Raw genomic sequence first — 24,709 nt, 5'->3', positions numbered from 1 at the left:
AGTAGAGGATCCCGACAACACGCGAGTCAAGTAATATAGCGCAGCACGTGGCCTGGAATTCGCAAACAATTATCAAAATCAGCTAAAAATGGCTTTCTCTTCTCTCGACAAATCACGGAAAATAAGCCTAGTAAGCCCATCTATCAGCAATTGGCTGGTTTGAACATGACGCGCTCGGTTGTTACAGAGGTCGCTGCGAGATGCCGGAGCTCACAATACACCAAATCAGGGAGTACAAGGTGATATGGGATGGACATCATTTGAGGGCAGGGAAGCTAGCAGCAAGATAAAACTTGAGAAGCGATTGAGAGAAATGGGGGAAGAGCGATGGGCTAGGAAGGTTTTCAGCTACTTGTACATGAAGAATGTCGATACAAAATGGAGGAAGCGAACCAGGAAGTTGACTGGTAAATACTTAGAAAACAGCAGGTGGCCAAACCAAAAAGAACTATCGGTTAAGAAAAAAGTGAAGGAAACGGAGACTGACATGTGGAGAATGGGCATGATTAAGAAGTCCGCACTAGAGATCTATCGAACTTTTAAGCAGGAAATTGCCAAGGAAAGGATCTATGATAATACTCGGGGTAGTTCTCTACTGTTTGAGGCCAGGACGGGAGTACTGCGAACCAAGACATATCGGGCCAAATACGAAGGGGTCGACACAGTATGCAGTGCGTGTGGAGAGGAAGAAGAAACTGCCGAACACTTGATAATGTTCTGTAAAGGGCTTCACCCTATAGTTCAGGATGATGGCGCAGAGTTTTTCAAAGCACTGGGATTTAGGGACAGCGAGGGCAAAATAGACTTTAAACGGGTAGGCTTAACTAGAAGGAGGTTATCTGATTGGTGGCTAAAGTCAAGGCACGAGTGAAAATTAAACCCTTCACTGCGAAGTACGAATCCTGGACTTCATTATTTAAAGGAAAAAAAAAAGATAAATGTAATGGTTAGTTCACTAAGTATTACGGCTAGGTGGCGGTAGCCGCCGCCCGATCTAAAGGGTACAGCCACATTCATCCATCCATCCATCCATCCTTGTCCACGCATTTTTTTTTCTTCTTATGTGATTCCTAAGAGAGAAAAAAAGATACAAGTGAGCTCCTTAACTGTCAGCATCACAGGAAGACCCCTCAAAAGCAGCTCACGAGGGCTGGGAGTAAGGACGGATTAAAAGTGTAGGATTGAAGGCATAGAGATAGAGAGGGGGAAGGAGAGAGCCTGCCACAGGGACAGCGACACCCAGAAGCAAAGAGAAGAAAGGAAAGATGAACACCGTCGCTGGAGTCCGAGGACGGGGCACCACTGAGCGAGAGCGCTTGTCGGCGTCAGGAGATGGCGTAAGATGAGCCAGTCGGCCTGAGCTGCGCTGTCGTCGGAGATCGCGGGGGCACAAACGGTCGGCACGAAATCGAGAGAGCGAGTGTTTCTCACGCGTGCGCGTGCGATCGCTCTGAAAAAGCTGCGTATTCGAAGAAAACTGAAAAAAACTCTTAAATTCACCAGGTGCGAGTGACGTTTTTTGTTTGCCCCTCCCATCTCTCCCTGCTCAGCTTCCAGCGATTTCTTCGGGACGAGAGAAGAGAAGATGTGATTGCAGCGTGTGACAAATCTTTCTAACTCCGCTTGTATTGGACAGATTCTTAAAATTTTTATGGAATTCACTTCGTGAGGTGATACGCTTTTCCAGTGAATTTATTCTATGGTCACTCAAAAATGTTTTTCAGGGCCCCTCCAATGACACAAAGCCAGTTGCCACTGAATTTTCTTTTCCTTTATATCTTACGCATAATATGGAGATTCCGAAGTAATCATAACATCAAGCTCTTATTAATGGTGGTTGTTCGGTATTACAGTCCATCTATACAAGTTGAAAGTTGAAGTTTATTCAAAATATATATATATTTTTATAAATGCATTTTTTTGCATGGTGAATGAACAAACGGAGGTCCCGAAGTAAGAACGGTAAGGGGGACCTGATAACAAAAATTAAAAAGAGGATCAGTTGTTTGGTCGTCTAACAGAGATGAAAGAGCAGCAATATACAGAAAAAAGTGTGCGAGAAACATAGGGCAAGAGCAGCAATAGTGAAAGCTTGCTTGAAACAAAGAAATAAAAAGAAAACATTCAAGTCATAAATCATTTAACAATAAGACTCACACGTTTACAAAACCAATACACTGAGCATGATTTCAAACCAATAGGCAGCATGTTTCACAGTGTTGACATGAAAATCTTACCGTCATTTAACCATAGTTGGTACGTACTTCAAGTAAAAGTTGGTTACGGTTAGCTGAAAGCCTCCTTATGTTAGTATTTACAAGAGTAATACCGAACTGGAAGTGTATAATTCAGTATTATCGATACAAAACATGATCATTAGAGTTTCGTAGCTAAAAAAGTTTATGCAGAGGTAAAATGTTCATGTTGCGATAAAGGGGGGCTGACGTTGATGAAAATGGGTTGAAAGTAATGAGTCTCAAAGCTTCCTTTCGTAAGCGTTAAAGATTACTTGATGTGACCAATATGTATTTTCCTATGAGGATACGCAGTACGACAGGTGACTGTGAAAGAATGCGTTATTAAAGATATAAGAATTTCAGTGGAAAAGTAAGGTCGTGTTTTGATAATCACACGCATGCCGAAAAACACCTTTTGAATTCAAGGGGCCCTGACACATTTTTTGAGTAACCATGGAATTAATTCACTAGAAGAGCTGATTGCATCACAAATTAAACGCCTCAAAAATTTTAAGAATGCGGCCAGTACGAGTGGAGTTGCAAAGGTCACGCTGCGATCCCACTCTCTTTTATCTCGTCACGGTGAATGTGTCGAAAGCTAAGCAGGGAAGGATGGGAAAGGCAAACAAAAAAGTGACGCGCGCCTCGTGACCTTGAACAATTCTTTTTTTTTTCTTCGAATACACAGCTTTTTTCAGTGCGATCACGCGCGCATGTGAGGATGAGTGACGACCTCCCGCGGCAATCTCTGTAAAGATCTAGCGCGCCATGTTCAAATGAGCCAATGGCTGATAGATGGTCTTGCTAGGAGTGATATTTGAGCGTCGTTCGTCATTTGTCGAGGGTAGAGAAAGCAATTTTTAGCTGACTTTGATAATTTATTGTGAATTCCAGGCCGCGTGCTGCGCTGTAACATTTGGCTTGCGTGTTTTCGGGAGCCTCTACTACCGATCGAGAGCGTTTTCTGACCACGACCAAAAAGGGCTGCAGGGCCCTTTAAGGCCTGCGCATGCTCCCTGAATTTCAAATATTTGTCTAATACCACACCAAGAAATTTCGTAGATGAAGATGCATGAATGAAGTGTCCATCAAGTGTCACCGCTAATGAAGAGATGTTTGAAGACAAATGCGGGGAATGTAATATCACGAAATTAGTCGTTTTGGAGATGAAAGACAATCATCCATCTGAACAACTTGCATCTGATCACTAAGATAGCTTTTAATCAGCTTTAGGCGTGATTCAGACATGCCGTAACAGTCAAGCTTATGAAATGGGATGGTGTAGTTAAATGTATCAAGAACCTTGGTTAAGGTAATAAACACAGCTCTAGAAAGGAGGCATTCATCAATTCGCACTTTAATCCTGCCAGTAAAAGTAATTAGGGCAGATTCAGTCGAAAGACCTGGACGGAAACCAAACTGGTGATAAAATAATATCTTGAATTTGGATAAGTATTTCATTAAAGGGTTGTAGATTAGTTTTTCAATAATTTTATTAAAAAGTCTAAATGCTAATCGGTCGATAGTTGTTACAGTATTCGTGATCACTTTTATTATTGATCAGGATAATTTTAGCTGCTTTAAGGCCTTGAGGAAACACAGCAGCTGACAAAAGCTTATTGAATGAATAGACTAAGATTGGGGAAAGTTCTTTGGATACAAGTTTCGTTTTAGAAGAACAGATTTGATGAAGCCATGGGTTAGAATTTTTTGATGACTAGATATTATCGTTAACTCTATCTGTTACCACGGGACACAAAAAGAAAGATTGAGGAGTACCTGAAAGATTTGACAGAGAGTGTTACGACTGGGTGTGTGTATTAGTATCCACAGGGGTGTTGAAGTGAGAGCTGAAAACCTCAGCGGTATAATCAGAGTCAGTGAACCTGTTTTCGTTAACAGATATAGCAGTTGGGTGCAAGTTGGCTCATTGTTCAGAATTTCTTTATTACTTGCCACTTTTACCTTGTGTTGCAACTATTATTTTTGATCTCACTCTGATAGTATTGCCGTATAGCATGCTTTAGGGCAGCTCCCAGAATATTGGAAATTTGGAATTTCAGTAGAATAATAGAATATTAGTGAATGGTTGAATGGTTCGTCCTTGATCTTCCTGCGAAAATTGTCCTTCTTCTTTATAGAATGCATTAGTGTCTTAGTAATCCAAAGACGCCTAGTCGCACGGAATCATTGTTTATTCATGGTTTCAGAACAGGACCGAGTGACACATTCTCTTACTTTAGTTGAAAAAAGTTTAATGCAGTTTCGGTGTTATTTTCGTCATATAATTCGTTGCAATTAGTCTTTATAATGGTGTTTACAATTTTTTTCAAATCAAATTATCGTGCACGTAATTTTTACTACGAAGAATCTCTTTAGCACCAAAACACAAAAATATCGGTTAATGATCCATGACAGCACAATGCAATATTCCTGCTCTAACATCATCGGTAGGCAGACTGACCAAAATGTGAATAATGAGTGTATTGGTGATCAGCAATATTTATGCTTATCTCACCACATATAATTACGTTCTTGTTCTCTTCAATTATTTTGTTGAACATGAGTTCGACTTCTGTGCAAAACTCTGCATATGATAAAGAGGGGGATCGGTAAAGCGATATGATGATGGTGTTATGGTTAGTCATCGACAAATAGTGATGGTCAATGTTGATTGATTGATTGATTGATTTATATGTGGAGTTTTACGTCCCGAAACCATCATATGATTATGAGAGGCGCCGTAGTGGAGGGCTTCGGAAATTTTGACCACCTGGGGTTCTTTAACGTGCAACCAAATCTGAGCACACGGGCCTACAACATTTCCGCCTCCATCGAAAATGCAGCCGCCGCAGCCGGGATTCGAAGCCACGACCTGCGAGTCAGCAACCGAGTACCTTAGCCACTAGACTACCGCGGTGGAGCTGATGGTCAATGTCAATGCATACAGATGCGCTAAGTGGTGTGTTTAAGGACAGGTCGAGTCGCCGCCGATAAGGTACAAAAGTTTTAACAAGAATAGCTGAACCACCTCCACGACTACCCTTATGACAATATTCTGATGTGTAGCCAGGGATTCAATACAGGGCGCCGTCGTGTGAAGTCAACCAAGTTTCTTATAAGCATATATGAGTGAAAACGTATGATCGATGACTGAAAAGAAAGCACTAAGGTCCTCGTAGTGTTTACGAGGGCTTTGGATGTTAAAATGAACAATGGACATTGCAGAGGTACTGTGCTTGAGAAGTTCTTTAGTGCATTCGAGTGAAAATATGAAGCAGTTCAATTTGAAAAGTGACTACAGCAGTAAACAGAAGCCTAAAATCACAAGTAATTTAAATACGGCAAGATCACTTACGCCAGAAATGCGGTGTACTCGACTACTATCTTCCGATTTCCCGGCCTTAATGATACAGTTATCTGTCCAGAGACATTTCCATCCATTTGCTCTCTTCAACTTAAAGGCTTATGCAAAAACTCATTTATTTCTGGAGTCAGGTGGTCATTGACGTAGATAGGTGCAACTAAATTTCTAGAAAGCCCAAAAGCACATATGTTTGAGTTTGAATTTAGTTTATTTTACCACGTACAGTTGTACAGTAAGTGGCTTGGACACAGGAAAAAGCTGTATAAAAGGTTTGACAAAGAACCATATTCCCATGGCAACTGTGGCAACAAAACGGCAAAAGCAAAGTAAACACAGAACAGTTTAAACCGGCAACTTAGCATTGGAACAAAAAGTTAACCAAATCTATACAAAACAGAAACGCGCATGCTATACATCGAAAGAAAGAAGTAATCAAACAGAAAATAATACTGCACACCAACTAATAAAGCATATTTAAAATAGATATATTAGAGATCACCAGAACATTTTCACAATTATTTCCAAAGTATTTAGTGTATTCGGCAAGCAATAACGCAATGTCTGAAAATTATAATTTGTGCGCGTTAAGCTTTGCCTTTCTTGCTTTAGCAGCGAAGGCTGTTTTTTTATCGTGAACATAACATCGCAATTATATGCTTGCCCTGCCTTCCCGGAACACGGTTCGCTATATCTATATTACTCGGGGCAACTACGCCACCAACGTTTTCACCAATGACCTGCACAACAGCGAGGCAGCTCTCGCCGTTTGTCTTTGAAAAACTTTTTTTTTTTGACATTGATTCGTCCATGAATACTGCTCAATGTCAGAAAGCCACTGCAAGAACAGCCTGCAGTCATATTTCAATTATTTGTTTTCATCCCTCAGCTTCTTGTTTTCTTTCGTGAGAGCTTCATTTCTCGTTTTAACTGATTCATATAGTTCATTGAATGCCTCAAGGCTGTTCGCATGGCTGACACTCTAGAGTGCCTGGTAAGTGAAGCACACGTCGAGGCGTTGTAAGGATTCTTCTGATTAACCTAGCCCTAGATATCTTAGTTAGGTCTTCCCTTTTACTAACCACTCGGCGCAATATATATTGCATATAGGCTTCTGGGAAAATGGCGAAACTGCGTCAGGCGAGCCCTGCTTGCAGCTCCCGACGACACACTACTTCATCGGGAATTCGATAATGATGGAAGTTGCCCCCCACAATTCGCTGTTATCATCGATCGTTGGCGACAAGGCTCATTCATCACTGCTTTGTTCCGGATTCCGAAACTGCGCAGATCGAGCTGTGGTCAAATTAACAGTAATCTCCTTTTTCTAATCGTTTCCTCCCCCAACGGAGATGCGGGAGTCTTTCTGAATCGTGGTATCATAATGGGTAGTATATAAAACATGTGTGTTATGCCTCGCGTTAGCTGTTGATCATGTTATATTCACTTGCGCAGTCGTGTACCTGGCATTTTAAAGTTGAGCGCTGCATACAAATAGGCTGATGAAAGAGAAGTTCTATAAGTCTAGTAATGTTTTTAGAGCCTTTCTGAGTGCGTAATGAAGTCTCTTTTCGGTGATTACTCGAGGCTACGCAGTCCATGTTAGCTGAAAGAATAATCAATTTTATGTAGTTGAGAACTCAAAGTTAATGTGAAATTTTGCTTTTTTATAAGAAGTCATCCAGAATGAATGATAATGACTGCTCCAAGTATACACATAAATATTGACCAAGACGGACAAGGTAAATAGAAATAAAAAAACATGCTTATAAAAACAGACCAGTTTATTCCATTTTGTGGAGACGGAAAGCATCATTGCTTTCTGCATGCATACCTAAGAAAATGAGTAATTGTTGCTTGCCAGTGCTGCACTGTCCGAAAAGCCGGGAATCGCTCAAAGTTATTCAGTGCCTCCATGTTGCTTCAACAAAATTTTTCGATGTAAGGTTGTCATTACATGAATCATTCGTGCGAACCGATTGTATTTGTTTCTTCTGAGCAGTGTCTCGACAATCAAAAGTTTCTGTAATACTGCTTCAGTGATTGCTTCAATATTGAATGCTCAACAGATTTTCACATCCTTGTTATTCCGGGCATAGTTGTTAATGTCCATGGAAACATAATTTATTCTAAGTGTCGTTAGCAGAGAGAGAGTGACAGAGTTTTTTCTTTTTTTTTCAATGAGTACTGGAGAGTAGCCTTCTTGAAATCTGCCCCGCTGCGGTGGTCAAGTGGCTAAGGTACTCAGCTGCTGACCCGCAGGTCGCGGGATTGTATCCCGGCTGCGGCGTCTGCATTTACGAGGGAGACCATCGCGGCGGGGCGTGCACTAGACCATCGCGGCGGGGCGTGCATATGCTTAACGGCGTTATTTTGACTTTTGTGACATATTCTCAGATTTTAGTTTTAGGCAGTATGTTGAATGTGCTCTCATGCATTCTTTTTTTTATTTTTTCGCTATTTTTTGTAGGCAACAGGTTCCCTACTGAATACAACAACACAGGTTTTACTTTAATAAACATGCAAGCAATAAAGGTGCACGATCAATTATTGTGGTGTTCGTCCTGCTTGCTTGTTTCTTGATTTATTCAACTTGCATATTGTGAAACTGACTAAATTTGTAGAGAAGCGCTGTGGTATACATTTCAATGTGTACCGTCATTTCGTGGTGTCTGAAACGCTCGGTGGAAGGATATTAGCAGGCAGAGTTGCAAGATTACATATTTGTGCTTCAGTCCTGAGCTTCACAAGATAATCAAACATCGTAATCAGACTGAAGCAAGGCATGTTAGTCCGATCGGCGTAACCAGACTCTTTTTTGTTGCTCCTGCCATGGGTACCAGGCAGAATTCGCAGACGTGCTTTGTCCAGCGAAGCTAATTAGTGTTGCGCGTAATGGAAAAAGATGGCAAGATTCACTTCCCGCATCATTTTGATATATTGTGTTCCGAGAGCGCGTTACTCGTGTCTGGTAATAAGCAACGAAAACTGAAAGTTTTGTTTGGCTCGTGTTTCACCGAACAAGTAAACCTGAAGCGTAAAAAAACAGAGAAAAAAAGTACAGGTGCACTGAAAGCTTTGCAGGTGTGCAAGTGCTTTCTTTCTTCCTTTATAGAAAAAAAAAGTCTTTTTATGATTAATTGATATGTGGGGCTTAACGTCCCAAACCCACCATATGTATTTGAAAGACACCGTAGGGAATGCTTCGGAATTTTCGACCAACCAGGCTTTGCGAGTGCTTGGTCAGGTGCACTTTGGTGAACAAAACGACAGCTATTTTATCCAGTGAATAGAGGATGACAAAGACGAGTCCCTCAATGGACGTTACCAGAGCACCGTTCGTAGCTTCGCGATCAGCCGCTGCGATGTGACCATCCGTAGACAACGACCGTCTATTTTTTTTTTGTCTAAATCAGTCACTTCAGAATGAGTAGTTTTCTTAGTGTAAAAAAACCCTGCGTAATATTCACAAGTGTCTACGAACGTTTAATATGTGCAAGAAAAATATCATAGGCATACCTGATGTATACTGATATCATCGTTAACCTCGTATTGCTCGTTAATTCAGCGAATAGAAAGACAGCGTTGGCTGTTTGATTTTTCTGCACACGCTGTTTGCTTACGCGGTAGTCTGTGAAAAAGTACATTCATGTTGCTCGCCAAGCGAATGGTGTAATTTATTAGTTGAATTCTTACAAGAGAAACACCAAAAAGAGAAAAATAGAAGTAGAATCACGTACGTTTCTACAGTAACAATTCTAGGCTGGTCTTGTTCATTTCAGCGTCACCAGGGGGTGTCTCATACCCTGCAATCAAAGATACAAAGAATTGTTTTCTTTTCATTTTTTTGCAACCTTGGTGGCACATATGTCATCGCCCTAATATAAAGGAGACGCTCATAGCATCCATCCATGCTCACGTTTACGACTGCAGTAACGCGGTATTACTCTATCACTGACAAGTCTAGTTCGTCTAATCGCTCACTCAAGAAATCGTCCTATATAAGCAACTTTTCACTGTTTTAGGTGTTCAATCATGTTGTTAGTTGTTTGTTTTTCATAACATCACATCTGCTCAGCATGTGAATTACTTGAAGAAAGAAAAGTAATGTCAAGGTGTGGACTGACATACTGAAGCATATAGGAGAGCAATGAGGGCATATACCAAGCCAGATGACAGGCTTGACAGGTATATTTTGAGAGAGGAATGCCACATTTGGAGCAATCATCTAAGCTCATATCTCCATTACTACAAATGTGGTATCATTCCATCATCATATCCAAAGAAGTTCGCACTCGGTGTTTTCGCTATCAATACAGGCATCCACATTCGTCTATCAAAAGCACGTTTAAAACGACATGCCGCAATGTGGTGAGCTCATGGATCATCACAATATCTTCCGCTACAGTGCATGCTTATATTAACCATACGATCGAACTGCACTACAGGCTTTTAAACGGCCTATCTGCATGCGTCAGAAAGGACCAAGCACTAAATTATACTCAAATTCAGCAGTGGCATTCCGACCACTCGCCTGTCACAGTGCGCTCTACCGCTGAACCGGGGCGCAGCCGATGCCACCTAGATTATTTCAAGCCTGCTCACTGTGTTGGCCACGGGCTCTGACGTCACTTCACTTTGACCAGTGCGTTTCACTACACAGACGTGCCTCCGCTTGCTCTCGTCGCTCGACAGACATGGATTACCAAGGCCGACAAAAGTTTTTGGGGCGTGCTCACAGAGAAATATACTGTATAAAGTGCGGCCACTAGGGCCTTTTCGCGGCCCAGCAAGAAGGGGCCTGATTAATCGCTAGATGACGTACCCATCCTCACTTTTACTTCTTTGTTAAGATATGTAATACCCTCCTCAGGAAAACAATAAATACCCAAGTTTGAGATCAATTTTTGTCATAAGAAATTTTGCTAACTTGTGCAATTTTATTTTATCAGCTATACTTCATGTTTCGCTTAGGACATATAATGCCTTACAACAGAAAAGAGTGAAGTATCACTAGAAAGTGTTGTCGTTCTGCTTTTGTTTTGCGCAGAGAGGCACATTCATGTGGTTTAGATCTACTGTACATGTATTCCTTTTGTGGATAAATTGGTGTGTAGCCTAATGGTAAAGACACTCGCTTCCTGAGCATGGAAGTGTGGGTTCAAATCCCAGTGTCTGGACGAAGAAAAAAACTTTGTTACTTTATTGATGATGAAGAGAATACCTGACCAATCACTCGTGGCGCTGAAAGTAGCGCAGTAGCTGGGCCGCAGGGCCCTACGAGAGTGTCCGCTCTTTATGTAAGTATGTTTCTCTATGGCGTGCTAGTGTTCTTGTTGGCGACTTGAGAAGACTATATTGTTCTGTGTTCATGAACTGCGCCCCGCCGCAGTGGTATAGTGGCTAAGGTACTCGGCTGCTGACCCGCAGGTCACGGGTTTGTATCCCGACTATGGCGGCTGCATTCCTGGTGGAGGCGTAAATGTTGTAGGCCCGTGTGCTTAGATTTGGGTGCACGTTGAAGAACCCCAGGTGGTAGAAATTTACAGAGCCCTCCTCTACGGCGTCTCTCATAATCATATGGTGGTTTTGGGACGTTAAACCTCACATATTAATCAGTCATGTTCATGAACTGCAGCGTAGATATGTGATGCGTTTTGCGCACTGGATATTCGCAATCTATACGGCTGGATATCCAAATGGTTGGGCGACGCTGCGTGGCGAATTGTCGTGGCAAAGGGACCGATGCTGCGATTGTTCTAGTTTTCCAAGGACAACCGAAGAACAAAATGGGAGCGTGTCGTTCTTCAAGCTGAAGTCGGCATTCGTTTTCTTCGTGAACTGAAGGTACAGTACTTGTGTCGATACTACATATTTTTAAGTGGTTCCAATGACCCCATCGCCACCATGTTTCATTCTAGCTCCAAAATAAAGGTGCCATGCGTGTTTCCGACTTGCTGGTGTAGGCCCTGGCAATAAATAATAAAGTGCGTAGCAGGAAAATTTTAGAACAGGCGTTTTTCCTTCAGGGTTAGTAAACACTTCGCAACTGGCGATCAGCGCCGCGGACTTGTGTTACATCTGTTCACTTGGTTGATAAAACTGGAATGAATGCTGTTGCATTAGTTAGTACATTGGTTTTGTGCATAGTATTTTCTTGCCAGTGTTCATATCGCGTTATAGTAGTATTAGTGTGGTCAGCACCTATGTCTTATACGTTTCTTTGAAATTTAGTGCTGTGTTGTCTCGAGCTGACAATTCATGCTTCTCTTTCTTACTCCTCTTCTTTTCTATCTCTTTCCGTTCTATCATTCTCCTTTTCCCCGACCCCAAGTGTAGGGTAGCCAACCGAGCCAAGCTTGGTTAAACTCCCTGCCTTTCCTCTCTATTTATCTCTCTCTCTCTCTCTCTCTCTCTCTCTCTCTCTCTCTCTCTTGAAATTTCGATGTGTGTAGACACTTACTGTAAAGCGCTTTCTTAATTGGTTTTCAGGTGTGTAATCTCTACTTCAAACTAGAGTAATGAGGAACCAAAACCAAAAACATACGAATCCAAGAATTGGCAGTACAATATAGAAGCACCCATGGGGTCTCCACGGTTTAATATAGACGTTCAAAATGAAACAGGCAAGCATTAAACATCTCACGCAAACATTAAGCTGTCTACTTGTGTATTTCAAAATACGTGCTGGTGACTTGCAGACTTTTCTGACTACATTCTGTTTCGGCGCGCCTTGATTCATATTTCTTTTCTTGTCTGTGACAGGCAGTTCCAGTCTGACGTCGCAGAGTTGTCGAGCTTCTCGCGGGTTAGGCGCGATCAGTTTCGATTTTGCCCTTGATTATGGATGGTGAGTGTCTCAAGTTACCTGCATTTTTTTTTCAAGAACAATGGCAATGAAATAAATTATCATAACACATCAATAAGTAAAACAGCTGCAATCCAGTCCAGTCAGTAACTAAAAAGATAAATAATCATTATAATCAGTCACGTGAACGTCATTGTAGCAGTTGAAAAGTAGTTGCGCCTTGTCATAGAGCTCTTGTGCGAAAACGACTGAGTGTGTCAGGCTATTTATTAAAAATGTGTATTCTTTTAAAAAACATTCTGAATGTCGAAAAATTGAGAATTTCAAAGCAGAAATAATCATGAGAGCCATGCCTAATGGTTTTGCTCTAGTAAAACGCTCTACAGAGCATACTCACAAAATGCATAAAGTATAAATACAATATTGTGTATAAATAATGCACTCCCATTGCTGCCGATAATCATCGGTACATCCACCTATAAAACCCGACTCGGCTAAATACGCGTTTGATGCATTCATAAGAGCTTTCGGCACAAAGGAGCTGTACCATTGCAGGTAAAATTCTTTTCCACCGATAGAGAACCACATTTTGGGTTCAATATACCAACGATCAAAACTCACCTTTTTTAGGTAAAGAAAGAGAGTTATCTCATGATATGGTTGTGGGAGCTCTTGTGAAGCTTTTGAAACTTTTGTGTAGCTGAACCTTATGTGCTTGTTGTAGTTCCCACCAGCATACAAGCGGAAATGGTACAGAGCAGCCATTAAGGCACCAAACGAAACAAAATAAACACACACACACACAGCGCTGTATCTGTGTGTTCTTGTTTCGCTCATTTGATATCGTCTCTATGTGCTGTACCATTTGGAGTCAGAATAAACTGCCTGCATGGCCAACGTACGAGTTCCCTCTTCACCATATGGCACTTTAGCACACATCTGCTGGTATTTTTAACGTGAGAGTTTTAAAGTGCTCGTCTCGCAGAAATTCAGCTGTCGGCGGCGTCGTTGGTGGTGTTAATGGTTGTGAGCGAAAAATCATGAGGAATGTCAAATAATGAAAATTGTGGCACCGAGCCAGGATTGAACAAAGTAATAGACGTGACAAGCAGGTGTCCCACCACAGAGCCACGCCAGTGCTTAAAAGCGTTTCGGCAAAAATATTATGCGGGTGTCATGCAGTGCGAAGCATTGCTTGAAACAAGAGAAATCGCGTGCAAGAGATATTATTCGACACCGATCTCACATGCACGACGACTGGTTAATTGGAAGCTTCCCACCCAGGGCTCAGCCATCATTCTTTATCATCATCAGACACAACATCGAAAAGCTCACACAATGCCTTAGAGGTATCAAGGAAACCAGGAAACCGATGGATTGCGGTGTAGTTCGTACTTCGCCACTGCAATCGTCACAGGCAGTAGTGTGTGCGAGGACATATCGTGGTGCCACCTCGTGGAGGCGTCCCTGTGACGTACGTGGTTCGATTGTTCCGGCGCCCTCTCGCGCGCATCTGCAAGCCGCTTTCGCGTCTCCTGTTTTTGTTATTACTTTCTTGTACTTCACTCAACTATATCAGTAAAATACTGCTGCAGCTTCTTCCCTGATTTTACGAAGTGCTAAATAAGGGCCCTGTAAATGTTTTACACTTCTCATAAATGCCTCACTGCCAGCGTCTTCTGCTATGGCCACTTGAATGTGAACCGCGGGGGCCTAGCGTGCCGCATCTGTAAGACGTGGCTACCTATTCCGTGTTGAAGTATCAAATGAGTATTAATGGTAAAGAAACTTATCTTTGCTGCAAGAAATGCGCGCAACGACGCTACTTAATTCATTGTAGGTTTGCGTCTGAAGAGGGGCCGCGGTTAACATACCAAGCTTGCGCAAATTACAATTTCGTTTAGCACACTTAGCTCTACAAAGCACAACGCAAGCGGATTCCACGCTTTGCGGGAAGAACAACAGCATTATTACAGTGTCATGCAGCCGCAACCTTTCTGTTATTATTGCGGGAAAACAGGAGAATCACACACGCGCGCTTCTCATTCAGAGTTGTAACGTTTCTCTGCGGCAAGTTCCTAAAAATTATTACGTGAAATTTCAATGGTGGTCACAATTTGCACATTCAATCGCCATGAAGCCACACATGGGCGAAAATTATGAATGATTGGTTCAGTTCGAGAGCTTCTATAAAGGGGTAAATTATGATAACAAATGCGATCAGCCAGCTGTATCAATTTGCGCCCTTGAATGTGCATGCTGCTAGGTCTTGCGTACCATGATCAAAACGGTGATTGCATGTTTCAGTAAAATTGCCAATGTCCAGTGTATTTTTCTCAGCTTCATTCATAAGGTGTGTTATATTTCACGCAGCTCTTAGAAGACAAATCAGTTCTCGAAGTTGACCACATTTTTGCCTGTAGATCAAAACAACATTGAGACGAAGTGACATTGACCATGGGCCCATTCTGCTGACGTCATCTATAAGCAAGGAATCAGACATAAGTGCTGAAGTCGTGGATGGCAGGGGCGTTCTTTTTTTCGACGGGGCACCACCTTGATTATAGCTGGTCCCGGGCAGGCAGAGGCGGCATATCAGTATTTTGTGTGCACATACCATGGCAATTTTTTTTTTTTTTGGGGGGGGGGGGTCAGTTGGCGGATGGAAACCCGTGTGGCCGGGTACACACACGGGGATGGACAACCAAGGAGGAGGATGGCGGAGGCGCAGACTGCAGTAATGGTTACTTTGGCGAGAGAAGTAGGCTTTAGCAAAGACTGGAGTGGCACATCTGTGATGTAAGAAAGAACGTTCCATCGAACGCGCTGGGCGAACACGCAGAAGCAACTGGCCACAAAATAGATCGAAATACACTGAAATAAGCGAGAATAAAGGGAAAAAATTAAATTTCCGGGCTATCTTGAGCCTCTGAGAATTCCGACTATGGCGCACATCTTTAATGTAACAACGGCAACTTCGCCTACTTGTACGCTCCTACGTTATATTTTAAAATATACAGAATCGGTCCATTCGCACAATCTTTTTTTTTGTTGTGAACGACGCTCCCGCGTGGAAATTGAAACGATCTGCTTTTATGTGAGCAGTTATGGTCTGTGCTCATTTGAACCACTTAGGCTCGAAATAAAAACCACAACCACAGAGAATGAGAGGTGACAGTGGCACAGCCAGCGGCTGTTACAGTGCCCTCACGTACGTAGCGCACTGTGGCACGCCACCAGTAACTTTTACTGCGACTGTTGGCATTGCGTTGTCTGAAGAAGTCCACGCACCTCAAGCCAGAACACTAAAACGCTGTTGAGCAATGAAAGCACCACGAAGTATAGTGGTTAAAAATAACGCAATTATCCGGCAGCTTTCTTTTTCCAGATCCAGGTAAATCACGTGGTTGAATCCTGCACGTCACAGCTATTGGAGCACTCGCACCTCCAGTGGTGGGCCTCACGCCCAATAGGATGCCTATGGCAAGTGCGAAAGGTCACTGTTTAAAATGGCGAAAAGTTACTTTTCTCGCGACAGGGTTGAGGTGTCAATCGAAAAGAGAAGCCTGGCTAAAGAATGAGAGGGTGATGTAAACTCAGCCCCTCTTGTGTTCTAATCTTGCAGGCGTTCTGCTCTCCAAGCCTTAACAGCACCGCTGTTTGGGCTTGGAGAGTAGAACACCTTCAAGCCTTCCCTGGAAGCCTGTTTAAGCTTCGCTGTTTCAGCTTGGAGGGGATGCCGTTCAGGCATGAAATAAACAGGTCTATACTGTTTTTATGTCTGCAGAAAACTCGGCGAGTATGCGCCATGGAAAGCGGGAACTCGCCCAACAGCTCTTAGCGTAGCATACACTCATTAGAACAGCCACCCACATATTATTATAGCAAAGTTTGAAAGAGAAATCATGGTTAAGAGGAGGGAGAAGAGAGAGTGCGTTATATAAAGAAATAAAGAGGAAGAAAAAGGTGAAAGAAGGAGGTGATGATGAAGAACCACGAAGAAGCAACTGAATCTGCGTCGCTGCAGGTGGTGGCTCCTTCCTGCCAGCTCCACTTTTACTCAGATTACGGAGGTATTGAAAAGGCTAAAATATTTGTTTCCTTGTTTTGAATGCCCCGTTTAATGGATTACCATTTTATTTCAAAGGTAGGTGTCTCGAGCATATATACGGAGAGAAAGAAATGTATAGAAATTACAGCAGATGAAACTCTAGAGTGGAAAGAGTACTTAGATTAAGGCCCTGACATGTTATCCGCGCACCGTCTTCCATGTCTTGGCGTGAAAGCTGGACGTAAAAGCCACTGGGTCCAGTTTATACAACGAGAGTTCTCAGTTATAAATGAGTGAGCAGATAAGCGTAACCAGTGTGATTGGAGAATCGGAACATCCCGAGGAGGTGTCGCGTACAGCGTTGAGGCTGCCGCTGAAGACCCAGGTGGTTGTGTACTGGACATGTGAACGCATGATGTACGCGGCCCGGGCTTGGTTGGGACGCGTCGGTTGCTATCAAATATTCTGGAAAGCTCCGCGAAGCAGGCTCACATATTCGCTGGCTGTAGGAGCGCTGGGGGGTGTTGTGGCGTCGAAAAAATCGGCTGGTAGGCGAAGTGTGGTGCCATAAAAAAGCTCTGCTGTTCCGTTTGTTTCGGGATCTGTGCACCCTCATTGCTGCTTTTAGGTTCCCCTTTATTTATTTTTTTAATTATTTATTTATTTATTTATTTATTTTTTGATACTGTTAGCCAAAGGCCGTTACATGGTGGGGTAAAGAAATACACTGCGCTTGTTGACAAAAACACAATAAAAATGATATCAAAAAAGACAACACGACGGGCAGTTGTAACAGAGGACCAATCCAACAAGTAAGTTAATTAAGGTTTACACAGTAGTGACCAACGATTGGCATAGTAGCATAACTTCATGCAAAACACTTGACGAAGGCTACACCATATACATCGCAAACTTCAGCGCCGTAGAAACGTTTTCTACGAAAGTCAGGTACGGTTATAGAAAAATATACAATTAAGGGAACATCTCCGGGTAGAAGAGATGAGGTAACAACGCCGAGATATGGTCCAGGCCCTATATTATCTGGGGTTTTACGTTGCAAAATTACGATTAGATTATTAGAGACCGCTTATAGAGAAGGGCTTTTGAAACTTGAAAGCGTTGGACGAGGCCGTTCGTTTGGGGGTGGTAAGCAGCTGTTCTCGAACGGGCCATTCTGAGCAGCTTCAGAAGTTCTGCGAAGAGCGATGACTCAAACTGATGGCCGCGGTCAGTGAGTATTGTTGTCGGGCAGCCGAACCGTGCAACCCAGTTGGAGACTAATGCTTCTGCGACGGTGGCTGCTGTAATGTCAGAAAGTGGTGTTGCCTGGGACCACCGGGTAAAGCGGTGAAGGCATGTCAACAAATACCGGTAGCCTTGGGTAGGTGGAAGTGGCCCTACAATGTCAATGTGCACGACAGCGAACCGTTCATCAGGTTGTAGGAAACGATGGGGTGGCGGTACAGGGTAACGGTGAACTTTAGCACGCTGGCAAGTTGCACACGCGCGTACCCAGCCTCGAACGTCCGCGTTCATGCGAGGCCAGACGAATCAAGCCGCAACGAGCTTTTGCGTAGCTCGAATTCTAGGGTGGGCGAGATTGTGCAGTGAGTTGAAGGCTTGCTTGCGAAAGGCAACAGCTATAAATGGCCATGGTGTGCCTCCTGAGGTCGATGTATCACAAACAATGGGTTCAGTTTCAATCATTCCTGGCTCTAGCTGCAGGGAGGTAGTCTCTTTGCGCAGATTGGTCAAGTCCGGAGAGTTTATTTGCACTGTTGCGAGCTCTCGAAGGTTGAATGTAAACGAGGCCGTTGAGCTGTTCGAATGACTGCTTGACGGCGTTCACGTGGCTGAGAGCGTCCGGCGGGGCGTTTTCACAGCCACTGATGTCCTCCGTCCTCCGTGAACTGCGATATGAAGAAAAACTGGCGTACCTCGCTTGGCATGTATATCGACTCGGAACGACCGATGACGTCGGTCAGGGGCTTGTGATCGGTGTAGAGGGTGAACGATCGCCCTTCGAGCAGGTGGTGGAAATGGCGCACAGACAGGTACATGGCGAGGAGCTCGCGGCTGTATACACTGTAGCGGGTTCAGGTGGGGCTCATACGTTTTGAGGAGAAGGCTAAGGGTTGCCAATTTATATCAGCTTCTTCTTGAAGAACTACTCCCACCGCAGAATTTGATGCGTCGGCCATGAGCGCCAATGAGCAGTCTGGATTTGGGTGAACGAGTATGGTGGCTTCGGACAAAGCACGCTTGATGGAAAGAAAAGCGTTCTAGGCGACGCTGTTCCATGCTAATGTAGCGGACTGCTGTTTGCCGCAAACCAAACGATTGAGTGGTTCCAGTAGCGCGGCACAGTTTCTTACGAAGCACCGGTAACAACTCACCAAACCAAGAATGTCGGTTTGGGAATCTCTACGACCACTTTTACGTTGTCGGGAAGTGGGCGGATGCCGTTGGTGTCTACACAAAGACCGAATAATGCGAGAAAGCACACTCCGAATGTACTTTTCCCGCTGTTGATGACGATTCCGTTGGTTGCCAGTCTCTTGAAGAGAAGCCGGAGGTGTTGCACATGCTCTTCGAACAGCGAGCTTGCTACAAGCAGATCATCTGCGTAGGCAAAAACGAATGGCAGTGCGCGTGTCACTGTGTTAATGAAGCGCTTTCAAGTTTGTGCAGCATTTCGCCGTCCGAATGGCATGCGCAGAAATTAGAAAAGTCTGAATGGTGTTGTTATTGCTGTTTTAGGGATGTCTTCCTCGGCCACGGGAATTTGGTGGAATGCCTGAACAAGATCAATTTTGGAAAATATTGTGGCACCATGCAGAGCATAGGTGAAGTCTTGGATGTTGAGCAGTGGTTACCAGTCACGTATAGCTTTGGTGTTCAGGAAACGGTAGTTCCCGCATGGCCTCCTGCCACCTGCCTTTTAGAGACCAGGTGCAGGGGTGATGCCCAGCTGCTGGTTGACGGTTTCTTTATCCCAAGTTCCAACATGTGCTCGAACTCAGCACGGGCCACTTTGAGTTTTTCGGGGGCAAGGCGCCATGGACAGCAGAAAACAGGTGGCTCATATGTTATTACATGGTGCTGAATAGCGTGAACAACAGGTTGAGTGCAAACTGGCGGCGATCTCAGAGATAAGAATTTATTTATAAAGGCGGCGAACGGTTCTGAGGCAACTATGGCGCGCAAGGTGCCACATCAGTAGTTACGCCAGCAGCGATGCCTTAAACAGACAGGCTCGTTGCCGAGTGCAGGAGACATTTTTGTCTGAGGTCAACGGGGAGTCCATGCTTGGCAAGAAAATCATGCTCTATTATCGCGGACCCGGCGTCGGCGACTAAAAACACCCCGCGAAACACTCTGCGAAGTCCCAGGTTAAGTGTGAGGGAACGTTTTGCGTACACTGGAATGCGAGTGCCATTCACAGCTTGAACGTATAAAATGGCAGGCAAAGTACTTTCTGACCTTCCGGCAGGAATGACGCTGACCTGGGCTCCAGTGTCAATGACAAATTTTTGTCCTGTGGTATGGTCGGTAACGTGGAAGAGGCGACATTCTTCAAGGTCCTGACCGCTTGTCGCCGCTAGTGGTCGGCCGTTGGGTTTCCCGTCCAAGCGCATAGCAACAAGAGTGGCCGGCTTCCACACCAAAACGACGATAGTAGTAGCATAAGCTTGGGCCTGCCGACTTACTCCGATCACGGTCTCCGGTCCTTTGAGAAATTCACGATCGGCCAGGTTGTCGCGAATGGCGTGGAGAGTAGTATTTTCGCGTGGCTGCCACCATTATCCCTTCGGTCTGTTGCAGAGGTGGTCGATGTGGGAAGGAGCGGAGGCAGCACATGCAAATCAGGAGGTGCACATGACGACTGAGGCTTGCAAGTGCTGCGTCGCCACCTCCTTGACTTTGTGGGCGAGTGCGGCGAGTGACGGTAAATCTATAGTGGAAGCAGTAGCCAGCGCCATTTGCACGTTGGATGGCAAGCGTTGGAGAAACAGCTCGCGGAGTACCGCATCGTCCATTGGGTGGGCCCACGAACCGAGGAGCTGCATCATCTGTCGAAGGAGCTGCGTGGGTCTCCGGCCACCGAGCTCCACAGTTGTGCGCAACTGTTGAATTCGTGCCCGTTCTGATGAAGCTGTTCAGCCGAGCAGCGCTGTCCTGAAGGCAACCAGTGTGTCGGCGACCTGTTCTGCTGCAGCAGGCGGCAGGGCACTGACGACCTGGTGGAATTTTCGAATATGCGATGTTATTCAGCAGGTGATGAATTGTGCTTCCACCTGCAGGAACCAGATCGCAATGTGGCGCTACCAGTGATGTGGCAGGTGTAGGAACACCGCTGAGACTGCGTCACCGGGGGCGCCTGCAGTGTGGGAAACCTGGCCGATGTTAAGGGGATCTGCCTGATCTTGTGGCATAGTGGTTCCAAGCGTCAGTTGTGCGTCCGGCTCAACGAGTGACATAGCTCCAACATGAGTTAAGGGCGTGTATGCAACAGGCTCACCAAATTGTAGAGCGCGCGTGCAGGACGAACCTCGAGCTACACGTCTAGTTAGAAACTGGTTTATTGTTTCCGAAAAACGCGAGCAGATGCTCGGGACGATGCAAAAGAGAAAGAGAAGAAAAAGGAGAGAAGGCGCGCGGTTCGGGTTGTCCCCTGTCTTCGCTGCACCACGCAACCGGTGGTGGCGGTCAAGCACAAGTTTTTATTTTATTTATTTGTGATGCCGCAGGCGCCGGCATCGGGGCGTGACATAAGAGGATGCGTTACAACTTAAAACATTCCTACGTTCTCTCCAATCGTGAAGTTTGCGTGAAAGTCACAGACAGTAAGAACGTGACTCCACTCGCTGCAGCTGCCACGCTTCCTCAAATGGGGCCGTCAACAGTTTTCCAACTTGTGATCTAATGGGTTCATTAAATGAACTTATTGCCTCACGAATGAACTGCCGCAAGAACATTTTGAATTCATCGTGTGCGAGCAGAGTTTCAGGGATCTGCGGCTCTTAAGCCCTCTCTCCCTTTTTTCGTATACCCGTGAGAGCGCTGAAAGCTACGCAGATGGAAGATGAACAAGGAGAAAACCACTGGGGTCTTATCTTCAGCTTGAATCATGACCTTAAGCACTTTTTTTTCTAACGTGCAACTTTCAGTGTGACGGGTGCGCGCATGGGCACGGGGCGGCTGCATTAACTAAGCAGCTCACGATACTCAAATGAGCCAATGGCCGTGGGCTTTGAGTTTATGGCGCCGTCATTTGGGTTGATGGCATCAATTGTCGAGAAAATAGGCAGCGATTTCTTGCTGACTTAGGATTTCTGGTATATAAATTTTAGGCCGCGTACTGCGCTGTAATCCTAATCTATAAGAAAGGAGACGTCGAGGACTTGAAAAATTACATGCCGATCAGCTTACTCTCCGTTCTTTGCAAATTATTTAAAAATAATAGCTAATACAATTAAGACGATATTAGAGTTTAATGAGCCAAAAGACCATGCAGGAGTTCGTACCGGCTAATCCACAATGGACCATATTCATACTATCATTCAGCTAATATAGAAATGCGCTGAATGTAACCGACCGCTATACATAGCTTTTAGAGTTTACGAGAACGCGTTTGACTCAGTCGAGACATCAGCATTAATGCAGGCACTACGGAATCAGGCCATCGCAGAACCCTACATGAACATACTGGAAGCAATCTACATAGGATCCTCAGCCACCATAGTTTTCCATAAAGACAGGGAAAGAATCCCAATTATGAAGGGTGTAAGACAGGGAGACACGACCTCTTCAATGCTATTGACCGCGTGTTTACAGGAGGTATTTAGGACCCCAGTCTGGGAAGAGTTAGGGATAAGAGTTGATAAAGAGTATCTTAGTAACCTGCAATTCGCTTATGACATTGCTTTGATGAGTAACTCGGGGAACGAATTACAATTCATGATTACTGAACTGGACACGTAAAGCAGAAAAATAGGTCTAAAAATTATTATAGACAAAACTAAAGTAATGTGCAACAATCTCGGCAGAAAACAGCGCTTTGTGGTACGTGGAGAGGCGCTAGAAGCTGTTAAGGAATATGTCTTCTAAGGATAGGTAATTTCCATGGAGCCGGACCAAGAGATTGAAATAACTTTAAGAATAAGTATACACGGATGATCCAACTTGTGAGTAAGATCTAAAACTTTTTTACACACGCTTGCAACTGCGATTTCTTCCTTGTTTTTGGATCGTGTATTTATTGGTGTTACTACGACTATACAAACGCGAGTTATAGCGCGATAAACACTGAGTGCAAAAGCAAACAAACGAACAAAAAACCAAAACACGACAGCTTCCCTAGGGCAGCTGATTAAAACGCCTAGGCCCAATTTTCTTACGCTGATTATCTGTGCTAATTATTCGTTACTCACGGTGAGCGAGAATGAACGTGATGTTGCGAAAGCAAGAGTGCGTGCAGAATTGTTGGCATGTTACCTCCATATATTTTTTCGATTACGCACTCTCGAATCATGACTGGTAGATTGCCACTATCCCTCAAGAGGAAGGTATATAACAGTTGCATCTTGCCAGTACTTACCTACGGAGCAGAAACCTGGAGGCTTACGAAGAGGGTTCAGCTTAAATTGAGGACGACGCAGCGAGCGATGGAAAGTAAAATTATAGGTGTAGCCTTAAGAGACAAAAAGAGAGCAGGGTGGGTCAGGGAACAAACCTTTGTTAAGGACATCATAGCGGAAATTGAGAAAAAGAAATGGACACGTAGCACGTAGGCAGGATAACCGGTGGTCGTTAATGGTAACTGACTGGATTCCAATAGAAGGAAAAGCGCACGAATTGGGGACAGAGAATTAAGTGAGCCGATGAGATTTAAAAGCTTGCGGGTATAAAGGGGCAACGGAAAGCACAAGACCGGGGTGACTGGTGGATCATGGGAAAGGCCTTTGCCAAGAAGTGGGCGTAGTCAGGCTGATGATGATGATGATTATGATAATAATGGTGATGATCAATATTTCACTCACGCATTTTCGTTTGCTTCTACTACCCATCGACAGCGTTTTGTGGCCACGCTGAAAAAGAGGTGCGGGATCTTTTAAAGGGGTGAGCGGCTATATCCTGACTCCGCATAATATTCCTATTTTTTGCTATCGCATTCATTGCTTGGCTCTTGTGGCGAAACTGGTTTTTTTCTTTTTTTGCGCGAGTCATATTTAGTGCGTCTTCTGTCTACGGTTGAAGATAGCGCTCTTTTCCTGCGTTGTTATTTTGCAAGCAAAAGCTAGTCAAGGGTGCCACGAGTTGCTTGACAAGATAGCTATCTATCGTGGTGGACGTTCATATTTAACGCAAGTACACCAAATAACTGCTGTCGCACACTTTCCGATTTCTTATATTTACCACGTTTTTTTTCCCGGTGAACACTCATTCCAATATTTTGACTGTATTTGTATTGGTACGTAAAAATGCCCTCCACATCTGTACATAATAAAGCTATGAAAGGCAATATGACTCTCTGGCTATTGTTGAAGAATATGAAAGTGTTGTTGTTTTAGTGGGTTGAACTAAATTATAGTAAAAATTGTATTCTTAAATAATTTCGGCAGTACTTCTGACAAAGCATGTACAGACGGAATCATGCTTATCTATAGTACTCAACCGGCCACTTCAGCTGCTGCTTTCGGCAGTAATGTGCGAAACCGGCACCCTAATGATACTTACTGGTCATACGGCATGCTATATCATTCAAGCATCAACTGAAGCTATAGCTAGCACGAGATAGCATCTGCGGACAACAGCGTCCAGAGCCGTGCGCTTCCGGTCTAGGCAAGTGTGATTCCTTCATCGGTACCTTTGTTTTAGAGAAGAATTAAGGGCGCTAAACTTGTGGGACCATAAACTATATGATGGGCTTTGTGTCTGACTGTTTATCACGCGTAATGTTTTGTGCTATTCGAAGAATAATCTTCCTGACGACGGGACGAACGCCGGCTACCGGAAGCAGGACCACAGAAATAGCTTTAGCGCACCACACCCAGTGAGGCTAATTTTTTCTTTTTATGACAAGATCCTATATACACATAGCACTAAGATCATCATGCCCGCTTAGTTAAAAAATGAGTTGTTTTACACTCAAATGATTATGCGTGGGGGTGGCAGGTTGTTGATGCAGCGTAGTACATTACCCTGATGTCAAAAGGAAGGTTAGGACTTTGTCCAGTAATTACGAA

At 44.1% G+C, this 24,709-nt stretch overlaps 1 protein-coding gene across 1 annotated transcript in view; it reads left to right on the top strand.

The window, feature by feature from the left end:
* The window catches only part of LOC142775123 (uncharacterized), a 789,190-nt gene that overhangs the window by 335,817 nt on the left and 428,664 nt on the right, over nucleotides 1–24,709 (top strand). The gene's annotated exons all lie outside the window — the stretch shown is intronic.

Source organism: Rhipicephalus microplus, chromosome X (genome assembly GCF_043290135.1).
Source record: "Rhipicephalus microplus isolate Deutch F79 chromosome X, USDA_Rmic, whole genome shotgun sequence".
Taxonomy (NCBI): domain Eukaryota; kingdom Metazoa; phylum Arthropoda; class Arachnida; order Ixodida; family Ixodidae; genus Rhipicephalus; species Rhipicephalus microplus.
Note: the sequence above shows the minus strand (reverse complement) of the source record. Positions and strands in the feature narration are given on the sequence as shown.